We start from the raw sequence: 13,833 nt of genomic DNA, 5'->3' as shown, positions 1-13,833 counted from the left end.
TATAGACATTTGGATTAACCTCAATCAGTACAAAATGATGAGTAGGTTAATTGATTTACTCTTGCCTAATTTGTCAATATACTTTTGTTGTTGTTTTGTTGCAAATTCTGATGTTTAATTCTGCTACTCTAAATGCTACCCAATTATTTGAATCTTTTTTCAGCCTTTTAAACAACACAAAAAAGTCTGTTGTTGTTCTTACACAGGTTTGGGTTGGAGACAAAGAGCATTTTATTTTGCCAAGAATTATTGAGCGGAACAATATATGGCATGCTAGCTGAATGGACAACGTGAAGCAAGACAAAGTGGTCAGGATATTGACTGTTGAGGCATCTGGGAGGAATACAGAGAGGGCATCTTTGAAAATAACTCTGATATGTCAGCTCTCTTGTCAACATCAAGCTTTAATCAGTTCAGTCTTTTCTTTTGCTAGGTCTTCCACCTTGTAATTGAGCCTGACATATACAATTCATTCTTCCCGCTGGCACTGGATATATAGCTCCTGTCATGGCCAATTATTAGGTGATAGGGCTGGAAACCACTGGGACTGTGGCTTAAAAGCATCTTGTATAGACAACCCAAATGAAAGAAAAGCTCTAATTTGCCTGGAAAACATAAAGTAAATTATTCTTTCAAAAATACTTTTAGCTATAGTAGAATCATTCCATTAAATAAAAGGAACCAGAAAAGAAAGTATTTTTTTTCTTTAAACCAGCTTGCCAAAGAAGAAGTAGGGTAAAAGTCTTCCTGGAGTGTACAACTTCTAACTTCAAGTGGAGGTTGATGTGTTAAATAATTTCTCAATCCCACCCCTGCAGAAACCTCCATATCCTTCAATATAGAAACCTAGTCTATTGGATTGTCTTGGATTTCATTAGGTGGAATTTTTAAAATACAAATTCATTTACCTTGCTGGAAACATTGGAGTTGGGTTGCTAAGAAATTCAAATAAACAATACAATGTGTAGATTTTGATCTTCAGTAACAAAGTGGTAAAATATGAACTTGCCTGATATTTATCCATACAACTGTAACTTTTCCTATTAAGTGCTCAAATAATTCAAATAGGATGCATGACCATATATTGCCATATAATCTATAAACTGGGAGGGAGCATGTACGAGATTATGGCTGATCTTGTAAAAACTAAGCAGTATCAGATCTGATTAGTACTTTGGGTGGAAACTGGCAGGCTAGACTGGGAAATAAAACAAAACAAAATCTGGAAAAAAGATAATAGCAGATTTCTTAGTCACTTGACTTTTTTAATAATGCTAACACAGGAAAGTATCTTTTTTATTTATCTTTTTCCAGAGATTTTACACTACATATACCCTGAATTTTCCATACGACACAGGACCATATCACTTTATCATTGTTTCATTCCATTTTGAATAGGCAGTCACTGACAATATCTACTGTGCTGCATCTGACATCTTGCTAATGATAACTAGCAATTTCATTGTTATTCCTAATCAAATAATGCTACTCAAAATGTATGGATGATTGCCATCCTTCCCATGCATCTTACATAAGTACACCTAACACCTGAATGTAGATTCCTTTCCAGAAAAAAAAAAAATCCCATTCAGCATTTGTCCATTGAGGATGGAGGGAAACAAAGCAACTTGGTATCCAAGTACAAGTGATTTGCATTGACTCTCACTTTGTACCTTGCTATTTTATGTTCTACAGAGCAGAGTGGTTGATGATAATTAATGATAAAATGTCTGCATTCCTAAAATGTTTATTATGGCTAAATAAGTTAGGTATTCACTGGACACTTAATAGTTCTTCTACAGACTTTTTCACTTAGCAATAGAAGAGAATATTTGTAGTTCAGTGTTGACCTATGGAGTCATTGGTGCTCTCTAAGCTTGGTTGTGTTTTTGCAGACGTCTCATTACCCAACTAGATAGCAACATCAAAGCCAGAAAGGAATGGAGTTTGCTCTCTGTTTATATACTAGTGACTTTCCTTGTCTATGCTGGGAATGATGGGACTTTCCTTGTCTATGATGGGAATGCTCTTGATGGTTTTTAGATTAGGCTGTTGTTTACTGTTAGTTGGTTTGAGTTGAAAGTTCCTTGATTGGCATATTGTTTACTGATTGATTGTTGGTCTAGTATTAATCAGTGTTAATCTCTGGGTGTTGATTGCTGGTGAGAGGGTATTTTGGGTGACCTCCCAATTCCTGGCACATAGAGATAAGCAACAACTATATACTGTACCATTCAAAAGAGACAAACAAAAAGCCACAAAAGTAAACAAAAAGACCAAACACCTCTTCTGTAAATAACAGTCTAATCCAGCAACCACCAAGAACACGTCCACCAATACTGAGAGGGCAAGCTTCTAGTTTATTAACAGATAGCAAACTCCAATTCCTTTTAGCATTGATGGAACGCCTTTCCTGGTTACTTCCCTAGACACCTCTCTGGATATTAGTTTGGGGAAGGATTAATTGGTTCTGGGCATGACAGGAGGGAAAGCCACTGATGACTCTGAGCTGGGGGCCTGTGAGTCAAAGTGTGGTGGAACAACCACAGGGAGAGCAACTGGATGAACAGCTAGCTGACAGTCGGATGGTTGAGGCACAGCTGCAGCACAACTGCACTGAGACTTCAGGGAAAGAGAGAGCACACAGCTGCAGCCAGTCAGCAGTGAGGAAAAGGAACTGCCTTCTCCATCTGATCTGAGAGCACATTGGTGAGAAAAAAGGCAGGAATAAGAGACATCAGCCTGAGTACTCATGAGGCAGCAGCCTCACCCTTTTGATAAGTGCACCAGGAACTGGCTACTTAGTGCATGGGATGGAGGGAAATGATGTTGGTAACAGCAAGTTCATTCTTTAGCTGTGTGTTCCCTGGTCATCATAATCCTTGCCTTTTGGGCTGAACTCTGTGCCTTGACTTTGGATTGTTTCTCATGGACTCCAGACCTGTCTTTGCCTCATGGGCCCTCTTGCCTTGTGGACTAACTTTGGCCTGATGAATTTATCTTGTTTTGTAGATTTATTTCCACAGGGTGGACTTACCTGTGTCTTGTGGACTAGTTGGGCCATTGCCCTGTGAACTACCGTTGGTTCATTGGCTGGACTCTATGAAGGGGAATTGCTGGAGAATACTAATAAAACTGCTAAACCAGTGTGATGTGTGTGTATGTGAATGAGTGGGACAGCGCAACTGATGATGATACCAAGTTGGGTAATGAAACATCTGCAAAAAAACAACTAAGCTCTCAGAGAGCATCAAGAACATCAGAGGACATTAATATCCTGTTATATACAATATCTTTACAATAAAGACACATTACAAGTAATGATTCTGCAATTCTTCCCCAGAGGAGCAAACGGCCATTTCATAGCATTCTATGAGACACCTTAGCCCTTTAACAAATGTTATTTTAGAGCATGAAATAACGTTTCATAATATTTTCTTTATGTTTTGTTAAAAATGTCTTTATGCTAATCAGGTTTTAGAAATTATGGATTGGTAAGTGGGGAATAAAATCTTCAAATGAGAAAAATAACTGAAAGAACATAAAAGCAAAGCTTGCATTAAAAAGAGAATTGTGATGCTACAGACTAGAAACACATCTCAAAATCTTGGCAGCATACCAAATCTCTTTAATAAAGCATAAATCATTTCTCTTATTCAGGGATGGTGGGAAAGAGGACAGAATAATGAAAACATATTAAAGCTTTGATTCAACTCCAAACCAAATACTAATTCAAGATGGCAGGTATTTGGACCATAAATCACACGTAGCTACATCACTGTAAGGCCAACATGAGTCTTGAAAATTCCTTCATTATGTGGGATAAGTGCAGCCAATGCCATCTCTCTTTTTCCCACTTGGGGAATTGTAACACATGCAGTCCAAACTTTTGTTCTTCAACATCTTTCAATGGGCAGCCAGAATTAAAAACACTGAATGTGCAAATTCTAGTATATTTGTAATTGTCATTTGAATTTCCATTATATCAACAATAGCAAGATTTGACATGATGTTATCCTTTTTGACCAATAACACTCTATATTTCCTGCAAAAAAAAAAGTATGATGCAAATGACCTTCTTTTTACAGCATGTTTTTATTAAATAGTTTATTATTTTGGCAGACTAATAAAGATTTTGGTATTTGCTTTTATTTGCAATAATATTACTACCACATAAAAAAGATTTTATGTGCTTTTTGAGGAACAAGGAGGATAAAAGTGTTGATGGATAGCACAATAGAGGCACCAGCAATGAGCTGGAAATGAGACACATAAATATGAAAACCGAGCTAAGAAAACAGAAGGACACCCTTGGCCTTTCTTAAAAGAACATGTGCATACCATGGCTTATTCACACTCTTAACAGAAATTCCTTTTCCTTGAAGGCTTTTGGGAAGGCATGCAAAGTCGGAATCACCAGACATATACTGTATTCCTAACTCCTTGACATTTTTCTTATAATTAATGAACTATGAAAATGTCTCAGATTTGAAGATAACATTTTTAATCAACTTTTTACATTTTTATTTTACATTTTTATTCTACTTTATATTATTAATAATGGCATTTCTTTCCTTTCATATTGGATTATACTGCATTGTATTAAAAATAAAATGATTTTTAAAATTTTAAAATAGAATAGAATTCTTTATTGGCCAAGTGTGACTGGACACACAAGGAATTTGTCTTGGTGCATATGCTCTCAGTGTACATAAAACAAAAGATACAATTGTCAAGAGTCAAGATTCATAAGGTACAACACTTACTAATAGTCATAGGGTACAATAAGCAATCAAATCATACTAGGAAGCAGACAATATAAATTGTAAGGATATAAGCGACAAAGTTACAGTCATACAGTCACAAGTGGGAGGAGATTAGTGAAAGGAAGGATGGGAGAATTAATAGTAATAGTAGTGCAGACTTTGAAAATAGTTGGGCGGTGTTGAGGGAATTATTTGTTTAGCAGAGTGATGACGTTTTGGAAAAAACTGTCCATGTGTCTATTGTTCTGGTGTACAGTGCTCTATAGTATTGTTTTAAGAGTAGGAATTGAAACAGTTTATATCCGAGATGCAAGGGGTCTGTAAATATTTTCACAGTCCTCTTTTTGACTCGTGCACTATACAGGTCCTCGATTGAATGCAGTTGGTTATAATTGTTTTTTCTGAAGTCCTAATTACTCTCTGGAGTCTGTGTCTGTCTTGTTGGGCTGCAGTTGGGTTTAATTTTAAATTTTATTTTTTTTTAATTTGAAGATTAATAATAATAATGATCATCATAACAACAACAAATTCATGATCAATCAGTTGTAAAAGGCTTTACTCAGAACAGCTTAATCCTGCAATGACATCTGTAACACGATGAAACATCAACAGCTGGCTATCCCAGGTCCATGGGAAGGACTCAATAGGTGGATAAAATGCCAAATTCAGGCTGGACATCTGGCTGATTATGCAACAAAGCATATTATATTATGGTTTAAAGAGGATCAGGTATCTGAAATTGTTTAATCTTAGCAGAGGAATCATTTCATGTGATACTTCAAAAGCTTAGTTGTAGCCATGCTAATAATGACTTCTGAAAAAGGCTGTAGAAGCCTTTTATACTTTAGTCATGGGGTACAAGCCACTGAACGAAAATGAATGAGCAAATGTTTGGACTGCGGATGGGACTAAAACTTGTGGTTGAAGGGCTATTCTTTTAGCACAGGTACCCCTTGATCTACAACTGGCCGCTTAGCCCGAAAAAGAGGACTTACAATTTGGATTCAGAATTCTGACAATTGGGTTCCATCTGTAGTCACATGACCAACATTCAAGCATTCAGCCACACACTGGCATTTATGGCTGTTTGCAGCATATAACCATGTTTATCATGGTTTTGCCAAAAAAAAAAAAAAAAATCCCCAAAATCCTAGCACATATGTCAGAGGTTTGACAAAGCCATGTTCATAGTGAACCATTGGTTCTCGTAATGAGCATAATATTTGCTTAACAATTGCAGCAGTTGCTTTACGCTCACTGTGTTCCATTAATGATTGTTGCAACTTACTATTTTATGATTATTATGACATACAACTGCAATGGACAGGCTCCATTACATTCATATGTTGAGGACTACTTATAGTGTAAGTATAGCCAAAAGCATTCTTTTTCTCCTTTACTTTGCTTTTCAATTGAAAATGCCATGAAATCACACCTATGTGAATCATATGAAATTTTGGGCAGATAAATTCAAAGATTTTGATGGCTAAAAAGAGACAGGAAGGGATTGTGAGCTTTGTGCAGTCCAACTGTAGATTATCTATACAAACACATGCATCCAAGTGGTAATACAATAAATAAATCAGACTTATATATGAGAATAATGTTTGTTGGATGTCTTTCTTATATTTATAATTTGGCCAGTAACTACAAGTTTCAGTAATGAATGTGTACAGATTAAAACTCTGCTTTTATACTTCTGTTAGCAAAGATGGAGCCATATAGGTAATTACCATACCTGCCACAAATTTTTCCAGTGAAAGAAATACTTATTTAAACCAGGAAGGCTAAGTGTTCTTCTTGTGTTCTTTCTTTCAGGCATCAGCAATTTCCATTTAAGTTACCAATTCTGCACTGGCTTTTATGGAAGTAATATTATGCATACATTGGAAATGGAATCAGCAAAAAATCTGCTTGCTTTAATGCCATTCCAATGTACCATGTTGGCCTCACAGGGGGCTGTTTTTGTCAGAGCTATCTAAAAGGCAATCAGAAGGCACAATTTACAAAATCTAAAGCTGATAAAAGAGTGCATTTAACAATTAGTGATATGCCAGCCTTGAAATAATGATGTTTCCCCTCCCGCCCCATTTTTTTTTTGCTCTGTGCCAATGGCTCCTCTACTGCCAGTCATAGTTATATCTTTCCTGGGATGGTATCCAACCATCGTGGCATCTAATGGGTAACAGGCTACATTTTTACAGTTGGAGGTGAAATTCAAAGTTGCACTCTACAGAAGCGTGGAATTTGCAACTCTGAATGTTGCCTAGCAATAAGAGATGAAATGCTAATGCTGACTTTAACCATAAAGGAAGACTTTTGCATTAAAACCAACACTGAACCATGTTTTTTTCTTTCGTTCAATAAATGGAAAATACAGAATAAGCATCCATGAAAATAACAGCGTAGAATCAGCTTTTGAAAAGGAGCTCCTTTGGTTATGAAGAGATCTTCGTATGCATTTTCAATTTCATTGTACACATGTTGTGCATTGACAAAAAACATTTGATTTAATTTGATTTTGTAAAATACTTCCACTTTAATTAATCTGATTGTCATTGTCATTAATTTCCTCTCTCAGGCACTCATCTCTTTTCTGTACAAAATGCTTCCCTTTTCTATTCAAACACACATACGCGCACCAAAATGTAGTCAATTGTAATCCTGTGCTACAACCCACAGAATACATGTCTTATATACAATTTCAAAATTCATGTTAATATTCAGAAAGGTAAGATACATGCAGGAAAGATGACTTGAACCTTCTTCATATGACAATGTCTGTTGTGTACTGCAGGAACCACTTGTATGTATTCATACGTTAGCAGATGCAGCTATGGAACAAGCACAGCAGTACATTCTGTTCTTCTTTCATAGAGGCGTGTTGGTACAAACATTTTCCACCTGTTCCAACAGCCTGGCATATTATTTTCTTGATATGTGATGATACAATACCTCTCAGGTTTGCTGAGTAGCAAAGGGAAATGTAAGCAAAAGAAAAGGGTTGCCACTTTCACAGTTTTGTCTCTCTCTGTGTGTTTAGGTTCTGCTTTTCTGAGAACTGTAAGAATGGCAGCCGTATTTTATAGCATTTCTTTGGCCTCTGCCATCTGGTGTAGGTTAGTTTTTCCACTACCAGTATTTTTCCTACAGCCTCAGCTACACAATTTTTTTATTCCCCAGTAAATATCTGGACCAATAAAGCTTTAAAAAATTATAAAGTAGTTATTACTAATGATGCCATCATTAACTACCTAGACAAATGACTGATAACTGATGGCGATAGCATATTTTTACACAGATTTCAGATGTGACATTGTTAAACTTTTATTTTCATTTTCTTTTTGTGGTTCCCTCTTTCTTCCAGCATACAGATCCATTTAAAGTTGTTATCTTAAGTTATCTTTAATCATTAATGCACTACCTTTATAGGACCACAGCTTGTGTTCAATTAAAATGAGCAGTACAGGTCAAGAGACTATCTCACAACCCAGCAGGATACCAGTCCTCTCAAGAATACAAATGTTCTTTTCAAAGCATGGAGTGGCTTCTATTAAATGCAGTGCAAATATTTAAGGAGATTAACCTCAGTATCTCCCTGGGAATATTTCATTTTAAACGAGCAAAATCTTTCCAATAGAATATACATGGTGCTGAAATCTGTGTGGTATCACCTTAATGGCATTCCATAATGTTCACATGGTTGTTCTCCCAGGTCTTGGAGTGAGAAGGATGGGTCCTTTATTTGTATGTTTGTTATTTTGGGGTTTTTGTTCGTGTATTTTTGTCCAGGCCCCGTTTTGGTTTTTGTTTGTACTGCATTGTATTGTACCTATGTTACTGTCTGTAGTAAGTTGGAGCTGGGCCTTGTCCAAACTAAAATAAATTATTTAAAAATCACTCGGACAACCATGTATTGAACTATATATACTAACTTTCAAGGTCAAATCATCTCTGAAAGCTGTAAAGGACAATTTGAAATTCTTGAACCATCATCGGAAATATACAGTGAATCACTCAAGTGAACATAGTTCTATTTTCAAAAATAACTTTATCCAAACTAATATTATTCATTTCTTAATTTTTTTTAAAAAAAACCCTGCCTAATAGCCAAAAGTCACTGAGTGGTTTTTTGTTTCACATTGTATTTGTGTATATATATATATATTTTTAAAAAGGGTTTTAGCTATCTTGAGCATTCACTGGATTAGAAAGGTAAGATAAACATGACTTGCATTTTGTAACCTTATGTTTTACCACAAATTTTCTTAATATTGTTCTTCAACAACATGTGATATATCTGTTATGGTTAGCTTGAAATTTTGAGAAATATCGAGAAACAGCAGAGTACAAACATTTATTATGATCCAACAGGTACTGTACATCTGAAGCTCATTATTGGGAAATGTGGGGAAGGTATACTTGTAGCACAATCATGGACATATCTATTGAAAAAATTAATCACCAGTCTTCACTTAACCGTTTAAGTTCTTTTAATCAAAAAGCACTGGATTCCGTATGCACTGTTAAACATGTAGCCATTTTAGCAAATTCCAGCGAACTTATTATTTTTTCTAGAAATAGACATAATGCTAATAAATACATATAAACAAAATAATTCATTAACTAAAATCTGTGTGTGTGTGTGTGTGTGTGTGTGTGTGTGTAAAATTACATTAACATTTATAGTTATGGTTAAATTAGGCATAGATATATTTATATTCAAATAAACAATATACATCACTTAAGTTGTGCATTCAGAACAGTTTCCCAGGGCATTATCTCTTAAGATCCATTTCTACTTTTCATTTATTCAATACTACTAAAAATCAAAGAAAAAGGAAATGTGAAAGAGCAGCATTTACACAATCACACTACAGAATATAATGAAATGAAATACAATGAAAACTAGCAAAAGAAAGAAATTTAAGGAGAAAGTTGAAATTTGATGCACTGAAAAGCAGCACTTCTACATGTCAGAGATGGATAACCTGACCTCACAACCTTGCAAATTTGAGGCAACATAACTTTTCTTTTTACTTTTGTGTGTTTATGTGTTTGTATGTGCATGCGTGTTCTTAAGACAACAAAATAGATGCAGCAAACATCTTGTAGGCTTAACAAACTTATTTTACTTTAAAAAGAAAGTGAAGAAGGCAAAAAGTTGAAAAAAAATCTCCTGCTTTCTTCTTTCTGTAATATCAGGATTGCATTGCAATGCCATCTGAAGGTTTTGGAATCCAGCATAATAATTTTTAGTGGATCCTGGTGCAAAAAATGCTCCCTTGATGTACACTTCATTATTTATTTCCTAGATATGTATAGGCAAACCATGTTACATATATAAAGCATGTTTACATTTTACAATCAAAAGCCAGAGCACAATTATTTTTTATACAGCACAATACAAAGCAGAAACTATAGTATGATATAGAAGAAAATTCTAACAGAATAAGCAGAATCATCTATGAGTTGAAATGTTGTCCTGTGTAAGTTTATTTTCATCAGATTTTAGGATGTGGCTAAGTGAGGCTTCTAGTAGCAGCCAAGAATACATATCATAAAATTCCTACTGACTACCGTGGGATGTTTTGTTTAAAAGAATCATGCATAGCTGGCCAGCTTCTGAGTAACAGTTTCCCAATGAGAAGCTGAAAGCTTTATTCTGCATTTGTTTGACTGAAAATATTTTATCTCACGTTAAAGTAGAAAGATTGGGAAGCATTTCATGTTATTTGCGGGAATTAGAACCTCTTGTTTGGAATGATATTGAAGCAATTGGTTTTCCTTCCTGGAACAATGTCCTATTTTTTTTGGCCTTGACAGAACTGGCACACTATTACCAGAACCTTTTTGCCAACTTGAAGTATATTTTCAGTAGCGGAATTACCAATTTAGAACATGACGCCCCAGGAAAATATATATTTCATAAACATACATGAACATCTCATTCTCTATTTCTTTAAGCATGCATTTCCTGTAGGATGAATTTGAAGACATAGATACTGGCATGTAACTTTGGACCATATCATCACATTGTCTTCCTCAAAATTACTTTCAGCATCTCTATTGTTAAATGGATGGTGTACATTTATGCTTATGTTACTTAGAGTGGAATTCCTCTTTGTGGTTCTCACCCACAAATCTTTGGAAACAAATGGCAACAGCTCAGAACAGTGGTGGGATTCAAATTTTTTTACTACCAATTCTGTGGGCATAGCTTGCTAAGCGTGGCAGGGAAAGATACTGTAAAATCTCCAGTCAGGTGTGGTATTTGCCGGTTCTCTGAACTACTCAATATTTCCACTACTGGTTCTCCAGAACTGGTCAGAACCTGCTGAATACCACCTCTGGTTCAGAAGAAAAAAAATGAAAGCTGTCTTTGATACCTGTGAAGCAGGGTCTTTTCTTTCAAATATGTACTATGAAAGTGTACTGGCTCTGAGGAAGATTGCAGATACTTTTAGAATTTTGAAAGCTGCCCCAACAAAATAACTTTCATTCAAACATCAGAGAAGATGTTTGCCTTTACCTAGAGAAGAAGGAGAAAAGAGTTGAGGTTCCAGAATTCTAGCAAGTAAACTATTTTCCCCAGTTTGGAAATAATATATTGGTGTGTACATTAGGACAGGGATCATTCTTGTGAGGCCAAAAAATACTTGTGAACTTCTTGAATGCACCTAATCAACCATTGCATGTCACAGAACAATGGAGTGTTGGCTTCTCCAGCAGACATCTTATTTTCCTATTGCAATTTTCTATACAAGAAATTCCAAAGTGTATTTAGAGGCAATTTTACTGAAAGAGCAATAGGAAAATTATTCTAAGCTAGGAGAAGCCTTATCTGTTACATATTCATCTGCAGTTGTAAAAAGCATGGTAAAACAGAATAGTGTTTATAATTTCTGTAGATATATTTCCCTTCTTCATATCTAATACTATAACCATTCCATGTGTTGTTTCTAAAAACATATGCATACTCAGTAACTCAGGAAACAATTAAAATGATAGGATCCAAGTATCATTCCAGCCCTGCTTTTCTACCCATATTGTGAAGCAAAGCTTTCAGGTTTCTTGGCTTTGTTTCTTTCCTCCAATTCTATGATTTTCCTGCTAATATTTCAGAATGCAAATTCCCAGGTGCCCATTCAATCCTTGAAATTTAGATACCAGATGGTGCCAATAACGGAGTTATTTCTTCTCCCAATCAAATAAAGCAGACAGGTAGACTGTTACTGGTTTGAGTTCCTGAATCTCAAAGTATCAAAGAAGCCTAACTTAATGACAAGTTCCTGGCAATGACAAATAACATAGAGAAATGGCAGAGATGCTTTTTAAGAACCTGAGGATTTTATTTCTGCTCTGAAGCAGTTGCTTTCATGTTTATATGGTGTTTACTTTGAACTACAAAGGCGAAAGAAAGAAGTAAAATAGGTTAGCAAAATGTGTCTAGTTAGATAACTATATCAAAATCTGTTTAACTATACAAATAGTAATAGCATGTAGACTTATATATTGCTTCACAGTGCTTTGTAGCCCTCTCTAAGCAGTTTACATAGTCAGCCTATAATAACCCGTGATTGGGTCTGGATGGCTATCAGGTGCGGTCCCTATGGTTATGGGATTGGTGGTTTTCAGATCGGGAGTGGCTTAGCCACCGTGAACCAACCCAGGCACCTACTATCATCAATGATGAGAAAAAGTCAACAAAATTCCATACCAGATCGATCATCACCAGGATCAACAAGGACCATGTCAGATGCTATGGCTCCTGGACATTTGTTGAAAAATGGGCTACAGGGCTCAGTTGCTTCTTCTGGGGAACCAGAGTGTGCAACTGTAAAGCGACTGGGACAAAAGTGCAAAACTTGGACAACCAAAGAAAATCAAGAAATCATTAAATGTTACCATCAGGCAGAGCCAGCAGCCAGGGGATTAAAAAAAAAAAAGAATGATGCAACTGTGAAGGAAAAATACCCAGAAAGTGATGTAACTGAACAAAGATAAATGGATCAAAGATGTTTCATCATCCATAATAAAGTTTTCACAGATGTGGAAATGCAACATCTAGAAACATCGGCTAGAAAGAAAACAACAAGTAATGTTGAATTTCGAATACAGATGGATTGCCATTTGGAACACAACATGCCAGATAGTATGGTTGTCGAGGGCTGAACCATACAATTTACTGATATTGCTGTACCAGGAGATGCCAGAATTGAAGAAAAAGAACTGGAAAAAATAATGAAATATCATGACCTGGCCATCGAAATTACACGGTTATGGATGAAACATGTAACAATGATACTCATTGTCATTGGGGTACCATGTCCAAGAATTTTACAAAATACATCAAGAAATTACAGCTGCCTGTGGAACTGTAAAAAAATGTGCTATTCGGAATATCGTATATTTTAAGAAGATACTTGGTTGATGCCTAGGACACTGGCAGCAACCCGTATCAAACATTAGCACGAGTCACTGGTATTTGTGATATATTTTAAATGTTCAGTTGACTGAGTTTCATGTTTAATGAATAAAAGAGATAATAATAATAATATTTTATTAGATACTGATGTAGCCCCTCATCTGATTTGGTGAGAATTTCTATGATATAGGACAAAGGTGAGCAGATTTTAGGATTGCAGAAATGATTATGATGGTGATTACCATTTTATTAGAATCTTCAAATCCAATGAAGAATTTAGAAGCAAAGGATATTTATCAGAACTAAAAAAAAGGGTCTTGGGCAATTTCTATTCAAAATTCAGGCTATGCTCTGGCCTGCTTTTCCTGAAAGACCCTTTGGAGGAGAACATCAAGGCATCTGCAAACTAAAAAGCATGCAAAGCCAATCAATGCTGCAGAGAATTTAGCACCTTATCTTGATGGACAGATGAGTTCTTTCCCTGATTGTAAAGAAAGAATTATCATGAGATTATAAGCTGTGAGGCACTGAACATGCTTATAGTAGAAGACTATATACAACTTGTTATTTCCACTATGAAGCAGTTGCTTTTCACTAATTACTTCTTCTATAACTTCATAGTTTATTAACAGCTGGGAA

The sequence above is a fragment of the Pseudonaja textilis genome, chromosome 1 (assembly GCF_049901715.1).
Source record: "Pseudonaja textilis isolate UNSWEBS1 chromosome 1, rPseTex1.2, whole genome shotgun sequence".
In the NCBI taxonomy this organism is placed as follows: Eukaryota; Metazoa; Chordata; class Lepidosauria; order Squamata; family Elapidae; genus Pseudonaja; species Pseudonaja textilis.
The sequence above is the reverse complement of the archived record's forward strand: the minus strand, read 5'-3'. Positions refer to the sequence as shown.